The sequence below is a fragment of the Aythya ferina genome, assembly GCF_964211825.1.
Source record: "Aythya ferina genome assembly, chromosome: 1".
Classification (NCBI taxonomy): Eukaryota; Metazoa; Chordata; class Aves; order Anseriformes; family Anatidae; genus Aythya; species Aythya ferina.
This window is the reverse complement of record NC_140296.1, coordinates 65,860,626-65,882,642: the sequence shown is the minus strand read 5'-3', so window position 1 is coordinate 65,882,642 and position 22,017 is coordinate 65,860,626. Positions and strand designations below refer to the sequence as shown.

The 22,017-nt window shown below is 36.9% G+C and overlaps 1 protein-coding gene and 1 long non-coding RNA gene across 15 annotated transcripts in view; one reads left to right on the top strand and one right to left on the bottom strand.

Moving 5' to 3' along the window:
* Positions 1-3,671, top strand: part of LOC311433935 (proprotein convertase subtilisin/kexin type 6-like) — a 412,148-nt gene extending 408,477 nt beyond the window's left edge. For 12 of the 14 annotated variants that reach the window (XR_014691071.1, XR_014691072.1, XR_014691073.1 and 9 more), the window contains 2 exons: positions 1,793-1,942; positions 2,428-3,671. The gene's annotated coding sequence lies outside the window, so the exon portion shown is untranslated. The remainder of the gene's footprint in view (positions 1-1,792; positions 1,943-2,427) is intronic. The other 2 variants (XM_084513682.1, XM_084513684.1) reach the window with 2 other exon arrangements.
* The window catches only part of LOC311430047, a 111,790-nt gene that overhangs the window by 51,743 nt on the left and 38,030 nt on the right, over positions 1-22,017 (bottom strand). Inside the window, exon 4 of the long non-coding RNA XR_014688517.1 lies at positions 5,174-5,255. This is a non-coding gene — a long non-coding RNA (uncharacterized lncRNA). The remainder of the gene's footprint in view (positions 1-5,173; positions 5,256-22,017) is intronic.

Below are 22,017 nucleotides of genomic sequence, written 5' to 3'. Positions count from 1 at the left end.
TACTTGAAGTACAAATTATTTTCCACTGTACTACCAAATCAAGATAACCACCAGATATCAAGTCACTATCTTACTGATCACTGCTCTAAAAGTAAAATTCAGCTCAAGCTCAGTCCCAGCTCCAGCTGAAGAGGAAAAAAGTTCTCCCACCCCACTAGAATACTAGACTCCCAACATGTTCCCCTTCTGCATCAAGACGAAGCAACTACATCTAGAGGTTTTCCCAAAAAGGCAGTAGTGTGATGGTTGATGTGTTGTCCATGGGTGTGTAGGAGCTTTCACTTCAAACCAATCAGCCTTGTATGCCACAGTTGACTTGCATCAGCAAGTAGGGTTTTAAGTACTTTCCTCCTTGGAGACCTCTAATTTTCTTGAAATAGGTAAACCATAGCTAAGAGGAACTTGGGTCCAAGTGCCTTAAACCCCTGTTAACTTTTGTGCCAGTCTTTCTAACTTTTATCTCCAAAAGAGGCTATTGAAAGAGGGACTAACACTCTGGAATTCTCTCGTCAGTGTGAAGCTGACAGTATTTGATCAAAAGAAATTAATAATCCAGTTCTTGTGTTTTGCATCATTATCACAGTCATAGCAGTTGTGCTGTAAAGTAATCTTTATCTAACAACCTCACATATGAGGACACTATGAGGATGATCCAGGTCAAGTCTCTCTCCAGTCCCAGGAAAATCAACCTTTTCATTGCCACCCCACCCCTTAACCACACTACCTGAATCAGGATGCTCCCTCTCTGTTGGGGACATAAAGACATCACATTTTAAGACACGATTAAACTCTGGACAAAACAAAAAAGAACCCCACCTGTAAATAGATAATAAACACCTAGGAGGAAGTCATCCTACAAGCCAAGCCATATTATTATTGCTCGTATATTTTAGTCAGACTACTATTAATATAGACTATGCAAACAGTCCTTATGGTTTTGTGCACCTCTAGATCAACAACTTGTGCATGCTTTCCAAACATTTCTCTAGAAAGGGCAGGAGTACACTAGAAAAGTGCAATCCTGTGGGATGGTTGCTTCCCAAATTTGTGTGTTCCATACACCCTTGGAGTGATTCCCAGCAAAGTGATGGCTCAGAAGTTAGACCCCTGAGGGACATGAGCACTCTTCTTTCTCTCTGGATCAATGTTACCATGTGAAAGGCACAGTAAGGAAGTCTGTTTCTTAACACTGTATCTGCTTAAAATCCTGAAAGTGTGATTAATTAGGTGTGATTAATTAAATCATGAGTCATGACCTCCTTTTTTTCCTGTCACATCACTTATAAACAAGAGGACAGTTAGTGAAGTTAAGTGATATAGGACAGTAAATATAGAGGCAATAAAAGGAAATGTCTTGTGCTGCATATGGTCAACCAGTGGGATTTTCTGGTGCAGGTGACCACCTAACAAATAGTGCTACTTGTCTTGGAACAGTAGTTGTTAACGTGATTACCATAATTGATGGGACCAGTCCTGTATTCCCGGGACTTCTGGGTGCACTGGGAATGCAGAAGTGAGTCCTGCTTGGCTAATAAAGTACAAGCAAGTGCTCCGTGTGCTGGCAAGTCAGAAAAGAATGTTCTCCATGGACAATAACACTATACTGCTAGCTTGATCTATTACTTGCCATTTTATGGTTTGGTTATTTGTTTATTTATTTACCTTTTGAATTCCTCTGGAAAACACAGTACTGGCTCTCACTGTTGACTAAACAACCAGGCTTGGGCAGAAGATATAGCATTCTTCTTCTCTGATGTTTATATTGCAACAACTAACAACAATTTTATTGCAGAAAAAGATTGCAAAATAGGATGTGGATGTCCATCTTCAAAGAACTCTAGTTGCCAAGTGAAAACCAGTTAATTTTGATGGTGTGACTGACCACTTTCTCAGCATCCACTCCTTGTTGAAATGGCAAAGGAATGCTGTATCCATAGATAAGGTGAAGAACCACCTGTTGCTCTAGCTGTGGGTTTACTGTTTTTTGTTTTTTTCTCTCTTGTGTCAATGATTTACAAGGACTTTTCTTATTACTGGCAGTAGAGGATGTGCTAACTAGTATTTATGCAGTCAGAAATAGCATGGCTTAGAATTAGAGCTTGTGTAACTCTGTCAAGTACTCATAATTATTATGTTTATATATTTTAATCTTTATATCGTAAGGAGTCCACTCATAATTTGTTTTGTTTATTATCATGTTTGCTATTTTAAAGAACAGTTCTCTGGAAGGTGCCTACTTTATAATGTTCTCACTTCCTTATAAAAGATCTTATTTAAAATAATCTTTATTTTCAATTATGAAAATACTTTCCTGATCTCATTAAGCTCCCCAAAAAATGAAGTGTTATTTTTTTCTTTTTATTTGTGATAATACAAATTAAATACACCTATGGTGAACTAATTACTATGTTTATGTTCTTTATACAGCACAAGCTTGTTAACTGAATGTGGAGACATGAAGCAAGCAAAAACAAAGAGAAGTGTGAACAGCTTTGCTGCCACTATTGTCTATGACACTGTATTAGGTCCCAATTTAGGATCAATGAGTGAATAGGTATGTAAGAGAAAAACACCACTATTCTACAAAGAAAGGGTATTTAAAAGGATATTATTTTTTTTTTTAAGGAAAATTCATGTAAAATACCTTCTCAGACACCACATGATGATGATACTAAAGAAGGAGCTTAATTTGGTTGTCTTTTAATTTCGGATCTTTACAGTGGAACAGTGTTATGGACAGGTAATAACGTTCTTGATCTTATCATGTATTGCCTCACTATTAACCTTGCTGTTTTTCTATTGAAGTTACTCATATGAGAGAAACCACTGTGTTGTAAAATTTATAGGTACACCTTCTGTCCTTCACTTTTGAATTTAAAATGGATTTGGGCATTAGAATGCTGATGCGAATTGCAGCATCTTTCTGAGTTATGTGGTTTACCTTAAAAACCATTTTGCTAATTGTAGAGATAAAAGATATCATCACCTTTGTTTAACCATGGAAGTGCTGATTTTCAGATTACTTGAAGTTTTAATTATTGTGATTATAATTCAGTACAGTCTCCATGACATTTCACATGCAGAAGTTACTTCAGTGTAAACAACTTGGGATAACAGGCAGAAATAAATAGCTTTGTCTCTGTATTTTTATAAGATACTGGAAATTGAGAGGCCAAGACACAGGACCATCCATTGCTGTGATTCCTCTCCATGAATGTCCATGCTACATTTCCTTCCTTACATACTAGAGTACAAAAGTGATTCCTTCACTAGCTGGGATTCATTGGCCTTTATTATGCTTAAGTTTCCACTAACTTAGGTGGCATACAAGACTTTGTAGAAGATATGAGCAATGTCTGGAATAGCTGCTCTGTCTTCCAGTCCTTTGTTTACCCAAGGCAAGGGAAAGCACTCGATCCAGGAGCCAGCAACATATCTTACCTTTCTTCAGGCCTGACCATGATGGACTGATATAGACATGAGTTGTATCATCAGAGTGATATCAAGTCCATCAGCATAAAATGGACTTTGTCAGTGTTAAGTGTTGGTATTAAATGCTAGAGGTGGGAGAGGCTTGGAAAACATTGGGAGGAAAAAAAAAAAGAGAGAGAAAAAAAAAAAAGATGAATTTGTATTTCACATAAGTTTGTTTATTTAAACAAATAATAATAGAGACAGAAAGGGACTAAAAGAGGAAGGAGGAGGAGTAAACACAGGGTAAAAAGTCACATATATATATATACATATTTAATATTTCCTTTAACTGGGATCAGAGGTGGAGATTATATTAACACCCAAATTCTCCACCACAGGTGAGGGCTGAGACACAGCTGACATTTTTTCCTCCAGTCCTCTCCATAGAATTGAGCCAGTTTTTCCCTTTGTGTTAAATATTGTATTAACATCATTAATAAACCCATTTGCTTAGTGTATTATCTGTGATTCTGTGAACACTGTAAAATCTTGTTGTAAACATATAAATAGAATATTCATTTGTCTTGTACAAGTTGCCAATGTACTTTATAATAAACCAAGTAATTTTGACAGGAAAAAATAAAAATAAAAAATAAAAAAATGACCAACCCTAACCTAACAAGATTCAAACAATGAGCTCAACACTGGCACAAATCCCATCCATTAAAAAAGTCAGTAGTATTATATTTTCTTTTATAATTTGAAGGACAATGACAGAAATGCAAGAGATGTAGCAATAAGGACCATGTGGTCCCTTCTCTTCAAGGGTCTAATACAGAGCCTATTAAGTTAACGTACATACTCCCTTTGATTTTAATAGGCTTTGCATAACTCAGAAATTATTGAAAATGAATGGCTGAAGAAAACAATCACCCTGTTTATATTTGTTGGTTTATATCCATAATAAATTTGTAACAAATAAAAACTGTTAAAACAGATCCAAATGCTTATCATTATATTAAAATGCAAGAGGACCTCTCTTCCAGCTCCAATGTAAAGACACAAAGTCATGAACATCAGAAGACAGAAAATCATAGAAAAAATCATAGAAACACAGGGTTGGAAAGGACCTACAAGATCATCTAGTCCAACCATCCACCTATCACCAATACTACCCACTAAGCTATTAAATCATGTCATGTAGCACCTTGTCCAGGCCCTTCTTGAACACCACCAAGGACGGTGACTCCACCACCTCCCTGGGCAGGCCATTCCAGTGCCTGACCACATTTTGAGAGAAGAAGATTTTCCTCATAGCTAATCTAAATCTCTCCAGGCACAACTTGTGGCCATTTTTTCAAGATTTTTTTGGTCAAGATATTTTTCAAGATCCTTATTGGAAACATGACTGCCTACTTCATCTTGTATCTTTCTTGAAGGTGATCCTTCCAAAAACACCTATCTTTGTGCAAGCAGTTATGAATATCAAAGAGCAGTGTGGAGAACTAGTTGTGAGAGACAAAGAGACAGTATCACCAAGTGATAATAACACTACTCAGAGACAGTATCACCAAGTGATAATAACACTACTCCAGGAACAGATTATCTCACAGATTCTTTTCTTCACCCTAGAATTTTACCTTATAAATACCCACTTAAATATATATATATTATTAAATTGGAATAAATTAATGCAGAGAAGTAAATAATGAGGGTTAGCAGATATCCAGCTATCCACATGGTCACAAAAACTACTTACCTCTTAGGGTAGCCAGCTTTCTCATCAGAGTAGTGGATTTATTTTCCAGATACCACTGGATTTCCATTTCACAAAAAAAGATCTGAGGAAAAGAAAGATGAAGTGATTTGCTTGGGCAAGCACAGACCTAGGAAGAACCAGATCCCCCTGATTCCTGCTTAGAGGCTACCCTTTCCTGTCTGTGATGTGGAAATAATATAAATATTATCAAGCACCTGCAAAAGCCTTTCACCTGTTTTTGTTCTGAGTGACAGAGCCCAGAGGATGATGTGTGAGCTTCCCACTGGTCTGCAGGGAGCATGATGTAGCTGATACAATTCCCAGCTTCAGCACACCTGCAAGGTCTCATTGATCGGCTGTTTGGGCCTCTGAAAACTCAGAAATCTATTATCAGTGTGAGCATGTGCTTATTGATCAGCTTACCTGCTCCTGCTCCTTGTGTGCACTTAATTGTACTGGTGTGCACACACAAGCACACATGTAAATATGCACACACATATGCATTTGCACATATTAGCATGCACACATGGGGGTATATATGCTAAAGGCTTTACATACTTTTTCTGTTTTACAAAACTGCACACAAATAAAAAGAATGGACCTTCTCTGTGAAACGTGAGCACAGAAACACTCACAAGTGGCCAAGAGCTGCTAAATAATTAATCAATAGAGCTGCATGGCAGTTTGAAATGTAAATGTGATGGATGAAGGTGTGATGCTTGTCATCAAGCAGAAAATGATGTGACTGGAATGGATAACCTGCAGTACCTGCTGACTGGCAAAAGCTTGGACACAAAGATAAAGTAAAGTCATCAGAAAGCAGCCTCGGCAATCCCTAATTCTTGCCTTTGACCCACAATTCACTTTCATGTCCCTGTCCCAGAAGAGATGTTTAAAAAAATGATGAAGAGAGATCTTGGGGTGGGAAAGGGGAGAAAAAAAATACATCTAAAGAAATGCTACCTGACAAGGCTGCAGGCTACATTCTTGAGAACACCTTTCTTTTCTTTATATTCTCCTTCTTCTGTTAAATAAAAATGCAGCTCCTTTTTTCCCTCTCCTTTCTTCCAAAACTCTCCTGAGCCGTTCCTGCAAGTGGTTCTGTGACTCGGAAGCTGACAACAGCTGCATGCAAAGGAACAAAGCACGATAGTGACAATTCAGAGTGCAAGCAGGTGAGAAAGACACCTTTTACTTATCAAACTAGGCTGTAAAAAAAATGCTCTTTTTACTCAGTGAGCTAGAAATAGAGGTGATCTAACAAGGCACTGATCCAAATTCTTTATTTGTGCGGAGATGTAATGCTAACAGGATTTTTAGGTTGACTAGTAGTCTATGTCCCCTCCATTCAAGTAAGGAAATATTCCTCTGATTTGGAAAGAGGAAAATCCATATAATTACCGTATATTATGTGACAGGAAAATGTATGCCATGATGGCAAAGGGTGACAGAAAACGTCGATCATAAAATATGTTTTCAGCAACTTCCTACACTAGGCATTACATTCCTCTTGCGGAGAAACTCAGCATGATGAGAGTCAATACAATTCTCTTAATTTGAGAGAAATGAAATTTTGTACACAAAAAAAAGGATGGGGGGGGGAGGGAGGTTGTTGGGGAGGCGGCAGGGTGTTTGATTTTTTTTTAAGAAATGCAAGCCTGCAAGTAGTGCAAGGAAGATTTAAAAGTTTGATGGCTCTTTCTCCCTAGTAGAGAGAATCCTCTTTCTCAGTAAGTACCATTTAGCAGGTTGTTCTGTTTGTTTGGTTGGTTGATTTTTTGCTTCTTTTGTTATCAAAATCCCATTCTTTTCAGAAGGTGAAAAATATCATGTTTTAACATTAGATTTCCAAACTTCCCTGAAATACACATTAGCAGATAACACCCACTAAAAGTGAAAGCTAAATATAGATATATAATAGTGCATTGGCATGCAAAATAGATGTTTTATCATTTCTTAGGCATAAAACATACATACAAAATATTCACTAAAAATCTTCTATTATTTTTTAAGAACTCTATAGACACATTTGCCTCTGAAGTGCTCCAAGATCTCCAAAAAATGAACTGACTGATGTTCTCATGTTTCTTCAACTGACTATTTTTACTTGTTTGTGTGTGTGTGTTTTCCTTTATTTGGTTTTTAGATTGTTATATTGCCATTACACAAAAGACAGAGTGAAAGCACAAAAGTATTTATAAATAAAATATGTCAAACCGAATATCAAAAGTCAAGAATTAGAGCTTATACTAAAATAGCACCCTAGTTGGCCCAACTCCATAGTATAGAATCTACTTTTACTCTGGAAGAGGTTACTTGTGTATTTCCATTGAAGATGCACCCTTCCTGTAACTTGTCTACCTGGATAAGCTTTAAGCAGGGTGCCATCTCTCTATGTATACATGGAATCACCACAATCCACAGAAATATTTCCCTTTTAGAATTACAAAACTGTAGGCTGATAGGTAATTCAGGTTAAATTTCTTTTCTGGGGCATTTCAGGTTGTGTTTTCAGATTTGTATTTTGGGGGCTTTCTTCTAGCTTCTGTTAAAGACACTCAACTGCATATCTTTAGTTAGATAGTAGGTACCTTCATATTAATTTTGGGTCTTCTTGCACAGATTCAGGAATGCAATTTCATTGTGAGTAGGAATCAGACCCAAGAATCTGTGGTCATCTGAGTAAACTAATCCATGGGATGGAAAAATGGTCCCACACCTTGCATCTAGCATGCTTCTGGTAGAGATGTTCATAGATTTTGCAGCAATAAAAAGGAATTTGATCCAGTGGTTTACAGAGATTGATGCTGAGTGTAAACAATCGTCATATGGAATTCATGTAGCAATATTTATCATTAATAAGACTTCTATTCCCTCATAAACTGCTGCAGAAGTGGAAAAGCACCATCCCAGGGCTATGTTGTCACTAAGCTCATAGAAGTCCACTTCTGTCCTTTCAACCTATTTTCCAGCTATATAAGGACTTGCAATATAGAAATGTTAGACCAGGCTGCTTTCCTTATATCTAGGAAGGAAACTCACCTGCCTGCTCAGGACAGAGAGAGCTATGACACACTGTCTCCTTCACCTAGTCTGGATGACTGGTTTGACTGGTTTGCTAGGTCTGTGGGACAAACAACCATATACACTGTGCTATACTGCTGCCAATATATAAAGTAGAGGTGCCTAAAAGGCTCACTGTAGGAGCAATGGTTCACTGCACTAGGGATTAATGTTTCTAATAGCACAGAATATAGACACAACAACATGACTGGATGCCTTTTTTCCCCTTTTAAATTTGCTGGGTACATAGAGCAAAGGAACATAAAAAATGTTCAGATGAAGGTAGATCTAAGAATGTGTGTCTTAACTCCAACAGTTTCCATCCTCAAATGGCTAGAGAAGAGAAGGAGGAAATCTCACAAGTGAGTGCCCCACATCACTCTCCCAGCCCCCAGCAGTTCATAGCTCAGGGACTTCCTGAGCTAGAAAAAGTTGCCAACTTTGCTGGAGCAATAGTGGGTAAAATATGCAGCAATGACTCTTCCGTACCAGCAGGCTTTGTTTCACCCCAAGCGTTATGCCAAACTAGTTGTATATCATCATGAAGAATAACTGCATTTGCCGAGAGTTGATTTCCTATGGCACATTTTACTTAGATACTTTCTCAACACCCTCACAAATATGCCATAGATCTAAAGCACAATCTCCTTTTCAAAATGAATGGGTCTGATTACAGGCGTATTCATTTTGTAAAAGGTACAAAAGGATACAAATGTGCCTTTCCATCTCATATAATGTCAAAGTAAGACCCTCTTGCCCTTTTATTTCAATCCCCGCAATTTGAAAATAAAAAAAATGACTTGATTATATGTTTTTTACCATTAAGTGTATAATTGCTTTTGTGTTTTGACATTTAATTCCTCTTACCAAAATACATGGTAGGAATTAAAAGTCAAATCTTTTATGTATTTGATGTACAGATCCCTCCATGTATTTCAATGAGAGAAATAGAACGGTGAAACCTTAAAACAGGTATGGTAAAGCTGTCTGAAAGTGAAGTCGCTTCTCATATTGGAAATCTGTGGACCCAGTCCTGCCCTTCCTTATCTGGGCTGAAGGCTTTTTGAAATCTCTGGAAGGTGCGGATGAGTCAAAACTGTGTAAAACCTGGAGGACTTGACCTTTAAGATAGATCTGGGATTATACTTGCCCTGAAGGGCAGATTTTAAGAATGTGGTCCAGTCTGAAAATGACTTCTGAAAGCCAAAGGACAGGAGCTGGCCACAAACTCAAGGGCACTGTCCTGCCACGGGATGGAAGCTGTGAAGATAAGTCCTAGTGGGGAGGGCTGGGAGCAACCAGGGCAAGAGCAGGGCATCCTGGAGGGCTCTGATGTTGAGAGAAAAATCACTCTCTGCAAGCCAATGAGAAGGCATGGATACATGCAAGGGGAGATGGATGTCGCTTATGGATGTTTCATGCTTTTTGTCTCCCCATCATAGCAACTTTTCCCATAAAGTTTTTCCCACTTTTTAAGGGAAGTCAGAGGGCCAGCAGCCTTGTCTTTCCCTTCTACCATTCTACTGCTCTTTTTCCTCTCCTTCTTACATGTATATCCTTCCCTTCCTTTCTGCCATAAGAACTTCTCTCTTACCCTCTGCCACATTATTCCCTCTTTCTCATATTCTTCAAGCTTCCCTTTTTCCTCTGTTCTTCTGTTTCACAGCCTGTGCCCTTTAACTGAATTCTCTCTGACTTCCTGCTTTCCTTTATGGCATGACGTATTCTTCATCTTTATCTTTATTCCTGTTCGTACTCATCCATAACCTACATGCTGAGATTTCCTCTGGCTGTATTTTCTCCTAGTAGTCACTCCCTTGTGATTTCTCCCCACGTGGTTAAGTCCATCAGGACTTGATCCTACAACCATAGCTGTGTACACAGTGTACCATGATTCAGATTTATGGCTCCTAGTGCCAACCGCGAAAGTTTTCTAAAATCCAGTAAACACAAGCTAGTTAGAAACTCAGACAGCTTGGGACAAGCCAAGCAAAGAATGGTAGTGGCACATAGGGATAACTAAGAGTTCAGCAATGTTCTTCTCTATGTTAATATTCTCAATTACAAATTCTGGCAAGCTTTCACTGTGCCTATTCACAATAACCACTTTAGGTGGATACGCTCATGGTGAAAGACCTATGTCATCTTTCTATTTTTCCCAAAGCCAAGGGCATCACAGTTTTCTTTCTTTTATCTCAGGAAAGTGTCTTCAACACAGGTAAAGTAATACACAAGATGATAAAAAAAAAAGAAAAGTAGACAGAGCAGGAAAGACTTGCGTGAAAAAGAAGCAAGTCAGATAGAGCACTGCAGCTGAGTGTATCTCCACACACTAATTGTAGAGTTACTGTATCTTATAGAGACATGCTTAGGTTTCCATAATGAAAGCAGCTTGCATTGTATGGATGCCAAGTATGTGGATGCTTGAAGTTGTCTCCCTTTGGCCATCACATTTGCACTTTTCAGGGGAAATGAAACAGCGTGGGGCTGCTCTGGTTCATCATTTTCAGGGGACTTCTTTTTCAGTAGCTCCAAAGCATCTCACTGCTGATAGGACTGTGAGCAGTAAGCATTGTCCAGGCATGTTTCCAGGCATTTTTCAGGGCATATTTACATACACATGCATGCAAACACATGCACATACTTGCGCAGTTTTTCCATCATTGTTTACACATGCAAAATTTTCAAATTAAAAATTAAGAGGGAATTGAAAACCCATGACATGTAAATCACCTAACTGGCCCCAAATCATACATTCAAGCAAGGTCAATAGTAGGCTTTACAAAAAAAGAAGTGGAGCTAATGCCATTTATGCTAAATAAGTAACTGCAGTAATAAATGTTATAGTGTTATACCTATGTAGGCCAGTTTTTGAAGAAACCTCATTAATAAATCTTAAGATCAGGTATTCAGGATATCTTGAGTTTGTTCTTGCAGATAACTACTTCACCAACAAGGTGGGTGCCATTTAAAAATCTTTATCTTTGCTTGTGGGTTCTGTTTTCCAGTTTCAGGGTAGTAACCAACTCAAGGAGATGCTGCAAAGTTAAACACTTTAAAAAAAAAAAAAAAAAAAAAAAAAAAGTAATCCTGAAACAGAAATGTGCAAGATAGGTGCAAATCATTGCTTTCTCCCAGCTCAGAGTGACCAAAGTCTTCAGTGGGTCAACTTGGATCTTACAGCCCTTCAGAATGTACTTGCATACAGATAAGAGTAAGTATTAATTAATGTCAAACAATTACAGAATTTACTGCTTCTTAGCCTCAAAGGGAGCTGTTTCTCAGGATGTAGAATTTGGGTAAGATGTTTTTGCTCAGCTGGAAGCTTTATGGGGTAGATTTCATCCATGGTCCAGAAGTAAATGTCAACTCCCTTGAGATTTTGGAATTTGATGTGTGTTCAGCCCCAGAAGTCAACTGATGAACCACAAATTCAGACTCTCAGAAACCAAACACTTTGGGCTTCTTAGAGGTTGGGTTTGTTGATTTTTTTTATCTTTGTTTTATTTTTTTTTTTTTAATTTTGATGGATGATGTTTTGTTCTGCAGTGAGTTTTAATGTGTGCCACTGTGGAACAATTTCAATTGTCGAAAACAACAACAAAAAGCAATATTTCAATATTTCTCAAGAAAAGGCTTCAAAGGTTTCAGATCTTTTTAAAATGTTTCTGCTTTATTTTGACGTGGCATAAAAGTTTTGTATGCATTCTCGCATCCGCTATTGTGACAGCTGTATTTAATGAGTGCAAAATGATCAGAAAAACATCCTTTACTGTGGGCTGCCATTGCCAGCAGATGACAGGAGAGAGGCAGTACTATAATAAGAGAAGCAATGAAGTAGTTCATACTACTACTGATGAGGTATTTCTAACTCAAATGTCTAGGTGTGCCTTTTGAAAATAATACATTGGTCACATTACCTGATAGTTTCATCAGATTATGTTTCCGAGTGTGTTTTGAAATAAAACTGTGCATCCTTTGCCTCAAGTCATAAAGTGGTTTGTTGCCACATATTATTTGTGGATAACAGTCTGTTTCCCTAGGATGAAGAAGAAAAGGTCCCAGTCTTGTCTATAAATATGGGCCTTTCCATCAATTTGATGCTAAGTAGATCTAGAGTTATGCTAGAAATGAAACATTACACAATATGTTTGCTTTCTGTTACAAATGCGTATTTAATATCAGAGTATTTTAGTCCAAATTGGAGAGAGTATAAAAGTAAATCTAAATGGATTTGAAAGGCAGAGTATTTCTTTTTTTCAAAGCTTTGTCATTCCTGACTTCCTCTGGTGATTGTTAGCTTATCGTGCCTTTGTACAGGAGATCTAAGTATTTCATTTTCTCTTGTGTCTCCATATGGTACCATTTCCCAGATAGTCTTTCTTTGGTCACAAGATGACAGTGAGAATGGATTGTCAAACTGGACCACTATGACACTTTACTCTGGGGGAGAAAATCCTGTGGGTGTTTAGAAGCTTTACTGAATGTTATATTTGATTAACTTATCCTTCTACTGACAAATAATTAGGTCAGCAATTAATTTCAAAATGCAAATGTGCTACAGGCCTTCATGTTTTAAGAAATTCCCTTTGTCTTTAGTTTTTACTTATGTTAAAGTCTTAATGGATTTAGCTGGGTGAAGGAACAAAATTATGTTTTCTAATGCTTTATTTACTAGGCTGAGTTGGACTTTTTTAGCAAATATTGACTGCAAATGTTTGTTCAGAAATGATCATGTGTGATGGAATTTAATGGAATAAGAGAACAGCAGAGTAATGATGAACCACTCATTTAAAAATATATATTTTTTTCACACTTCTGCTGCAAAATGTTTATCTATCTTCATGGATGCAGAACAGAAAGACAAACCAGAGGGTCAGGAGCAGACTGTGGTAGCAAAGTCATTAGTACCTGCTTAAGTAGTCTAAAAAAACAGGGTATATCAGAAAGAAAAACACACTTAATATTGCTACAAGTGTGGCTCAAAGAAACCTATCTACCGGCCTATCTCGGGGACTTTAATATTAAACAAACACAGATTAAAGGCTCAGTCCTTCCCAGCAGAAGCTCATGGGAGTTTTCTATTGACTTTAAGGGAGTGAGGCCTTTAAGTCTTAAGTTTTCTCTGATTAAAATCACACAATTTTTTAGAAAATATTCCAAATATGCAGCTGTAAACAAACCCAAGTACCTAGCCTGATATAAAATCTAAATGAACTTATGTAGGTAATGAACCTATATTAAAATTTGCTAATGGTTTATTTGCTTGATTGATTTAAGTCAAGAAGGAGAGCATCCGCTGTGGAATCAAGTGAGGTTTTTTCCTTACAAAATTTTTACTCATTTTAAAATTAAATCTTAAACTGCCCATGATAATCTGCATTTTTTCTTCTGTTTAATTGTGTAAGTAGTTTTGGACAAAATTATAATTAAAAAAGATGGAAAGCCACAGTATTTCATTTTTTATATTTGATTTTTCATTCAAATTATATATTTACATCACTCTCGCTTAAATTATGAATTCCAATAACTACATGAAAATAATTCAGAAAAAAAAAAATAATAAAAACATTGCATTTTTAGGATATTTCCATTCTGGAAAGAAAAGCAAAAGAAAATATTGTATGGAGTCAAAATTACCTGCCCCACTTATGCAGACAAAGCTTTGTTTCCAATCTTTCCCAGAGGATTAACCCCAGAACCCTCTTTCCATCTTAAGCAGAGTCTGAAAAACTTTTAAAGTTTCAAAAGATGAGAGAATGGCACAAAGCATAAGTTTCATTCTGAATGAGAGAGAATCTCTTTCTCTCCAAAGCTGTGGTAAAGAAAATCAGAAATGTAACTGGATACAAGAGAGCAAAGCTGTTGGGAACTCTGCAGACAGAAGTATCCTTGTAAGACATGGACAATGTTCAAGCTGCTCAGCTGGGCACTGTCATGGGCCCAGTTAAAGCACCACATTTTAAGAAAGATGCAGCTTACAGAGACTGTCCAAAGGTTTGGAGTAGGAGTGATCAGAAGTCTGGAAAATGTGACCTGCAATAAAATCTGGACTGGGATGATTTCATCTCAAGAATAAACAAATGAAAGTGGATATAAACAAAAACTTCAAATCTAAAAAAAAAAAAAAAAAAAAAAAAAAAAAAAAAAAGAAGTCTGCAAAGTCAAGGATGAGTTTGTGTTTGAGGCCTACAAAGAAACAACTGAAGGTAGCAAACCTATATTTGCTACCAGGAAGATTCAAGTCAGACACTCATAGTCTTTCTATTTGTAGAGAGTTTGGAGCCCCTCTCACTAAAAATCTTTGAAAATTAGTTAAACAAACTACTGTCCAAAGTAACATAAATATAGATTCTGGCTGACAACAATTCTTTATCAGTTACTACTCTAGTTATTACTCTGATATTTTTAATTGACTTGAAGAAGATGATACAACTCCCACTTGTCCAGAAGTATAAAATAAACTTTTGAATGAATCTAAAGAAAGAAACAAATTATGAATGCCCACCACAGCTGCCACTATGAATGGTAGCAATTGAAGATGTATTTTTTCTACAGGACAGCTCAACAACAGTGAGACAGAATGGTATGTATGCTCAAAGGTTATCTCATTAAAATTGGGGGGGTTGGAATGGGGAGAAATTAATAAACAATTTCAGTGATTAGTAAGCAGGCATTAAATATAAAAGAAAGGAAGGCAATATGCCAGAACTTCTTTCTGGAAGTTGAGATTTATTCATCAGCTTTTAGGATCAGAGTCACAACAACTGTGACCAAGCAGAGAGGTACAAGGCAAAGCAATCTTAGACTCTGTCTCAGCATTAGTGTAATAGCAGTTACAGAAAGATACATACAGTGCAACTGGATTAATGCAACCTTAAGTGGGGATGATTATTTTTTTCCAGATAGTATCTGTTAGTTACATGAAAAATAAATATATATATATATACATATTAATAAATCAAATCACTTTTAAATTAAAAAATAATGATAACAAATTTCAAAGGTCATACTGTGTAAAACAAATCTTTCAAACCTAAATGACCTCTGGAAGAGTTTACATAAGTGTTAAAGTACATAGTAAGCTACAAATGATTCTAAAATATTGTCGCACGCTAAAATTAAGATATTTCAAGATATTTTATTATCTTTTTTATCTGTTTACACTGATATGAGAATAATAAATAATCTAGCTGTTTTACAAAAGCCTTCTGCTAGCTTCACTCTTCTTGGCTACTTGTATACTATAATTCTCTCTTTGTCTAAAACAGGGAATAACACCACATCCTGCATCACCATATTGTGTATTTTTCTCTTTCTCTTTCTGTCATTCTTGGGAACGAAGAGATTTTCCTTATCCTGCAAAATGGAGATGGTGTATTTCCTTGTGGAGATCAAAAGAGCATTTCCTTTAGGAGTGCCAAGCAATGGTGTAGGTCTGGTGAGTGTTTGTTTTTCCCGTCATCTGTTTTGAAGGGCATGATCTTTGTGCAGTTTGAATATGGGCTTTGAAGGCTAGTTATGCCTAGACTATAAAGGTGTCTAAATAATTATTAAACTGAAACTTTCCTGGCAATCTGGGCCTTTTCTTTGAACGAGAAACCAAAATTAAAATGCCTTGCTATTTTTTTCAGAAAAATAAGATGACAAACCTTAGCCTTTTCTTATGGCACAAACCATATTTAAGATATGACTGCAAATGGTTCTTTCCAACTTCAGGTAACCTTCAGGTAACCTAAAGAAGGAAGGAAGGAAGGAAGGAAGGAAGGAAGGAAGGAAGGAAGGAAGGAAGGAAGGAAGGAAGGAAGGAAGGAAGGAAGGAAGGAAGGAAGGAAGGAAGGAAGGAAGGAAGGAAGGAAGGAAAGAGAGAGAGAGAGAGAAAGAAAGAAAAGAAAGAGAAAGAGAAAGAGAAAGAAAGAGAAAGAGAAAGAGAAAGAGAAAGAGAAAGAGAAAGAGAAAGAGAAAGAGAAAGAGAAAGAGAAAGAGAAAGAGAAAGAGAAAGAGAAAGAGAAAGAGAAAGAGAGAGAAAGAGAAAGAGAAAGAGAAAGAGAAAGAGAAAGAGAAAGAGAAAGAGAAAGAGAAAGAGAAAGAGAAAGAGAAAGAGAAAGAGAAAGAGAAAGAGAAAGAGAAAGAGAAAGAGAAAGAGAAAGAGAAAGAGAAAGAGAAAGAGAAAGAGAAAGAGAAAGAGAAAGAGAAAGAAAAAGAAAAAGAAAAAGAAAAAGAAAAAGAAAAAGAAAAAGAAAAAGAAAAAGAAAAAGAAAAAGAAAAAGAAAAAGAAAAAGAAAAAGAAAAAGAAAAAGAAAAAGAAAAAGAAAAAGAAAAAGAAAAAGAAAAAGAAAAAGAAAAAGAAAAAGAAAAAGAAAAAGAAAGAAAGATCCTGTGCTCCCCAGCTGCAGGCATCACGGAAAAGTGCCTCAGGCCCCACACATGTGACTTCACAGCAAAACCTAGAGCCAGCCCTGAGGGGTCTAGCACAGAGAGCAAAGTAATGTGACTGTGATTACAACATGTGGAAATTAGAAGCCCTCTTGTTTTAAGAAGGTAGGTTATCTACTGAGCCTGTTCTACGCTTCTTTCAACTATAATGTACTGAACAAAGGCTGTCTGTAGAAGATGCTTTATTTCTCCACCAAGTCTATGTCACTTAGAGCTTTTTATGCTAGACTGGTTTTAAAAACTTCAATTTAAACCAACATGAAAGGTTCTTAAACAGTAAATAGCATATTATATCAAAAACAAATAGATTAAAAAGTGAACATCCATAGCCAGTATATTTCTTTCCAGAAGAGTTTCGCTTTCCACACTAACTAAAACTGTAAGACTGGCAGATCTGGGCCAGAGGTTTGTAATGGGCCTTTTACTTTTTTTTTCTTCCCTCTGCAGTGATAAATAATCAGTTTTAGAGAATTGATAAAAAGAGACAAGAATGAAAAGTGAGTGTGACACATTTATGAGACGGATTTTTCATCTGTTTCTTAAATATAGCACCTTTATTTCAGATCATATTAAAAAAAGAGACGGGAGAGCCACCCAATTTATGTTGTGCTGCAGTAGTGAATACATATGAATGTATGGAGCGTAGCCTGAGAGAACAAGAAAATTCACCAAAAAAATTCCTGACAAGTTGAAGAAGTTATGTTATCATTCAAGAGTCATTTATTTAAAAAGGAAAAATAAAAAACAGGCCACATGACTACAGGCAGCAGGATAAAAACACATTGTTTCCAGACAAACCCCCATCAAAGACATATGACTGGGAATTCTGAAGTCAGAATATCTTCATATTTTAAATTTTACTACTTTCAAATAAAGCTGGAGTTTCACTGTATGATTTGCTTCATGTTTCCCACTACAGATTGATAACAAGGAGTAGCATTAACAGTATTTTTCCCCCACCATTCCTCTCTCTGAAGCTAATGGAGTCAAGGATTTGTTACTTGATCTAATGGCAATAGCTTTCCAATAGACATGCACAGAATCATTGATTAGTTTGTCCTCTCCTTGTTTGCGTTGGAACACTGTTCAATTTACACCAATTAAAGAATGCTTGGTTTGTGTATTGAAGAATAATTAAGGGATGGAATTCCCTATAGGCTACTAAAACTGACATCTGACTGGAATGGTGATTACAGCATGAAGGCAGCATTAGTATTTAAATAGTTTGACTGCTATATAAAATCATTACAGCATCTCACCATGAAAAAGAGCATTAGTTAATTTTGCCTATAACAAAATTAGTTGTATATATTTGCCTGGTCACTTTAAGCAAATTTGACAAGGCTAATCTTAAAACAAGTGTTCCAGGTTTGGTGGAAGGAGCAGATAGAGCACTGTTTAAAGTAATAATCATATATTTACGTAATCTTCAACCAAAATATAAATACACAAGAAATGAAGAGCTTTGTCAGGGACATTCAAATCAAATTTAAACATAAAAACACATTGGTTGCTGTAGCTGAAAATCCAAATGTAACTGGCACATTAATTAAACAATCAAGGCTTCACAAACCACAAACACACAAGAAATCCTTTTTTGTCCACCACTGTTGTTCTCCAACTTTTAACATCCCTTCCACCATTGCACAGAATGAGGCATCATGGGAAGTAAACAGGCATGGTGGAAGGAGTTATCTTTGCAAGTAGGTCTCTCCTGTGAAATAACCCAAAGAATTTAAAAAAAAAAAAAAAAAAAAAAAATAGCCTAGCACATCCATACGATGCTTGCTTAGACGAGCTCTCTTTTTGGGTTACAAGGTGGACGTCCATTCCTGAAAACATATTTGAGGAAAGAGGGATTCCTATCCTCAATTTAGCTTTCTCTTGTGCATATTAAATTCTGTCTCCTATTCTTAGAATATAGTATCTGCAGAAATGATATGTTCAAAATATGACAGTAACATTACTGTAAGATGAACTTCTTAGGGCCATTTCTGGAGCATATTTACCTTTCCATAGCCTACTTAAATATAGCGTGTTTGTTTTACTAAACTTAGATACTGCAGTACATTTATAAGGTCATCCGCCTGCTTCAAGACCTCACATTGCAGCTACTATCCTTCTTATGAGAATTTATACAGTTCCTCTTGAAGGTTGTCAACACCCTCTTTAATTCATTAAAGGCTTCTCTGTGAAGGAACATAAGACTTTTCCATTTAAGCCTCTAAAGGGAACGAGACTTATTAGCATGTCTACATTGTGCAATGCATGACTGTGTTAAAGATGCCCAAGCTCCCAAACCCATATTCCAAATGAGGTGATACATCTGCACAACACAATATACCCTTATTTGTGTGGTCCAGCATCCTGGTCAATCTGCAACACTTCTTTGCAGATCAAACTAGCCTGGGCGCCATTCTGTTCTCCTGACTGTGCCTGGTTCTACAGGTAGCTTAGAAGATACCTTCACTGCACCATATTCCAATGTATTGACCTACCTTAAAACAAGGTTTGGGACAGTACATTTCACTGGAGAGTACAGCCACTGAGTTTCCCTGAGTTTTGTTTCAACATTTAAAAAGCCTTTTGGCTTTTGTTTTGATTTTGCATGAGCAGTTCTCTCTTCTGTACTAGATCTTCTGTTGGGATCTCACACTATAATCTGCCTGAGTAGAACCTGGACTTTCAGGAGTGAGACTAATACTTCCTTTCAATGAATAATCTTCTCTTGCAGCAAGGCTGATATAAGGGTGTATTCTTCCCTCCACCCACAAGAAGAATGTCCATTAATTTCAATAGAAACTCTCCATGCAGAAAAGGGAGAACTGTGCCCTGGGGAACATTCATGGAAGATTAATGGTGAGGAGAGAAAAGTGATACAGTACGAGCAGAACAAAATCCGAACCCACCACACAAACAAAACTGGACAAGGGTTCATTTTTTAAGTCAGTCAAAACGGCAGGAAGGCTTTGAAAAAATCAGAGCTGTTTCAGTGCACGTTTGCATACATTGGCTTTCAGGAGACATGAATAGAAACCTAACAGTAACTCTTTTTTCATACCTCCTTTCACAGGTCTCACTGGCAAAGAAGGATTTAGCACTTAATTCCTGTACTTTTATGTGGCAAATTAGGAATTTGCACCTTAAAAGGAAATTGCTTTTCAAACTCCCATAAATTCTGGATTTTATTTTTTTAAATGGTGGAAAACATTCCCTACCTACATCCCAACACATAATAAATAGCACTCTCCATTAAGTCTCCTCAGAAAGGTGTAGGAAGGTAGACCTGTTTAAGGAGAGGTGTTTATCATTCCTTCTGAGGAGAGGCTAAGAGTCTACAGCATGTCCTTAACCATTTCATCTGCTTGTCCCTTTCCAGTTTAAACTCACACATTGCACCATTACTCAAAACCCAGTGTCAGTTGGGAAAAATATTTACCTTAAGGTGTGGTTATTTGATGAAGTAGGACTGACTGACATTGAATAGCCCAGACCAAAACTAGAATATGAACCAAGCTGGAATGCGTTTGATTTTTCAGCTTAACATCAGCTAAAAGTAAAATCCTTGTATTATCTTCACCACCATTTTAGACAACAGCTGGTTGGTATGTGACTTCATGAGATAGCAGAAAGATGGTGAAGTGGACTGAGACTGTGTGAGAGCATGCAGTAGACCACAATCAATATCTCTCTAGGAGGAAGCACTGAAGGTATGGCTGGTTCTGCTGACAGTAACACAAGATTCCTTTTCAAAGGTGAGGTGGTACCCACTGGAATGGGACAAAGGACACAGTTAGAGCACCCTAAAATGTTTTTCTTCAGAAAGACAATGAAAGACTGAGAGAAAGGAAAACACAGTAATATCCGGTGAAGAAATATATTCCCACCATGTTGCACTACCCTGGCAACCATGGCTGTCAGCAAAACACCCTCTCTTTACACTGTCAATACCCAAGAGAAGATAAACTTACCAGAAAGTTAGTACACATCCTGACTTGATTTATTTTTGAGTCTTTTTTGGCTCGGTTTCTTCCTCTCTGCACTTAAGTACATCAAGGCCAGAGGCAGGTGTCTGAATGGCACTGTTTTTTTTCCCTTTAATCTATGAGGCAATGTTAAAAAATAAAAAATTAAAATAATAATAATAATAATAAAAAAAATAATAAAAAAAAAAACAATCAATGATATCATAGAGCATGTTCTGGATTTGTCTAAGCCTAAGTAACTCTCTAAGCCTAAGTAACTCAAATACTAACACGTGAATTTAGTAAAGTTAGAGCATGCGGAGTGGAGATAAATTACAGCGCCAATTGAAGTTGAATGTGATATAGAAATACAACCAAGAGAAGACAGCCTGGAAACAATTATTCAGAAAGCTGCTGACCCTCTACTTCTTTTAAGAGTTAAACATTTGGATTGGTTAACTGGCTGCCACAATAACAGGCATATGCTCTAATCTTTGATCCACAGCTGAATTTGCAACTCTTTGTATGAGAAGCAGATCACATAGATTTGCATATTTTTTAAGGATCTGCAGGGAGAAAAAGAACAAAAACTTCTCTTCCAAGATTCCACCTTGAAATCACACAGAGTGTCATGGGTTCCCCCAAGTACACTAATGTTCAGAGCCAGTTGCAAGACTCATATTTTATAAATGGCCCTGAACTGTGACATTCACATCCGAAGTTCAATCAAAATTCCTCCTAGAACAGAGAACTGCAAGCCAAAAGTTTGCTTCATAACTCTTTACAGTTATGTACGTCTGTCATTAAGACCTCATTTCTTCATCCAAATTCATGTCAGAACATTCCTAAAACCTGAAGGAGGCTAGAGTTAATAGATAAATAAGATTTTTTTGTGGCTAAAGGAGAAACTGTTGTCCACACTCAAATGCATGAGCAAATAACAGATTTCTGTCAAGGTCTTGACATCGTCATAGTTTTGGCAAAATTTTCTTCTGTTGATGAAAATTCCACAGACACAAGAAAAACATGAATCACCCCACTGGAAGGATGAATGTTAACCAAACCTAATTTCGTATATGTTCAAGGTTCATTTCTTGCGCATCTCTGTTTTCAACACTTTCTACCAACTGAAAGATATTTACTTATCACTCATTTCGCATCATCAGAATGCATCAACAGTAGAGTTTATATCACAGGGGACTTCCTCCACTTGGTAGTATTCCCCCAGAAAGTAGCTACTACTGACAGAAGTGAGTAGCATATAGATTACTGTGAAGAGGTATTCATCTCTGCAGATGTTATCAGTTGTGGGATGTTTCTACATAGTTTTTACTCCATTTGACAGAACCCCTATCACTTTACAATATGCCATCTGTGTTA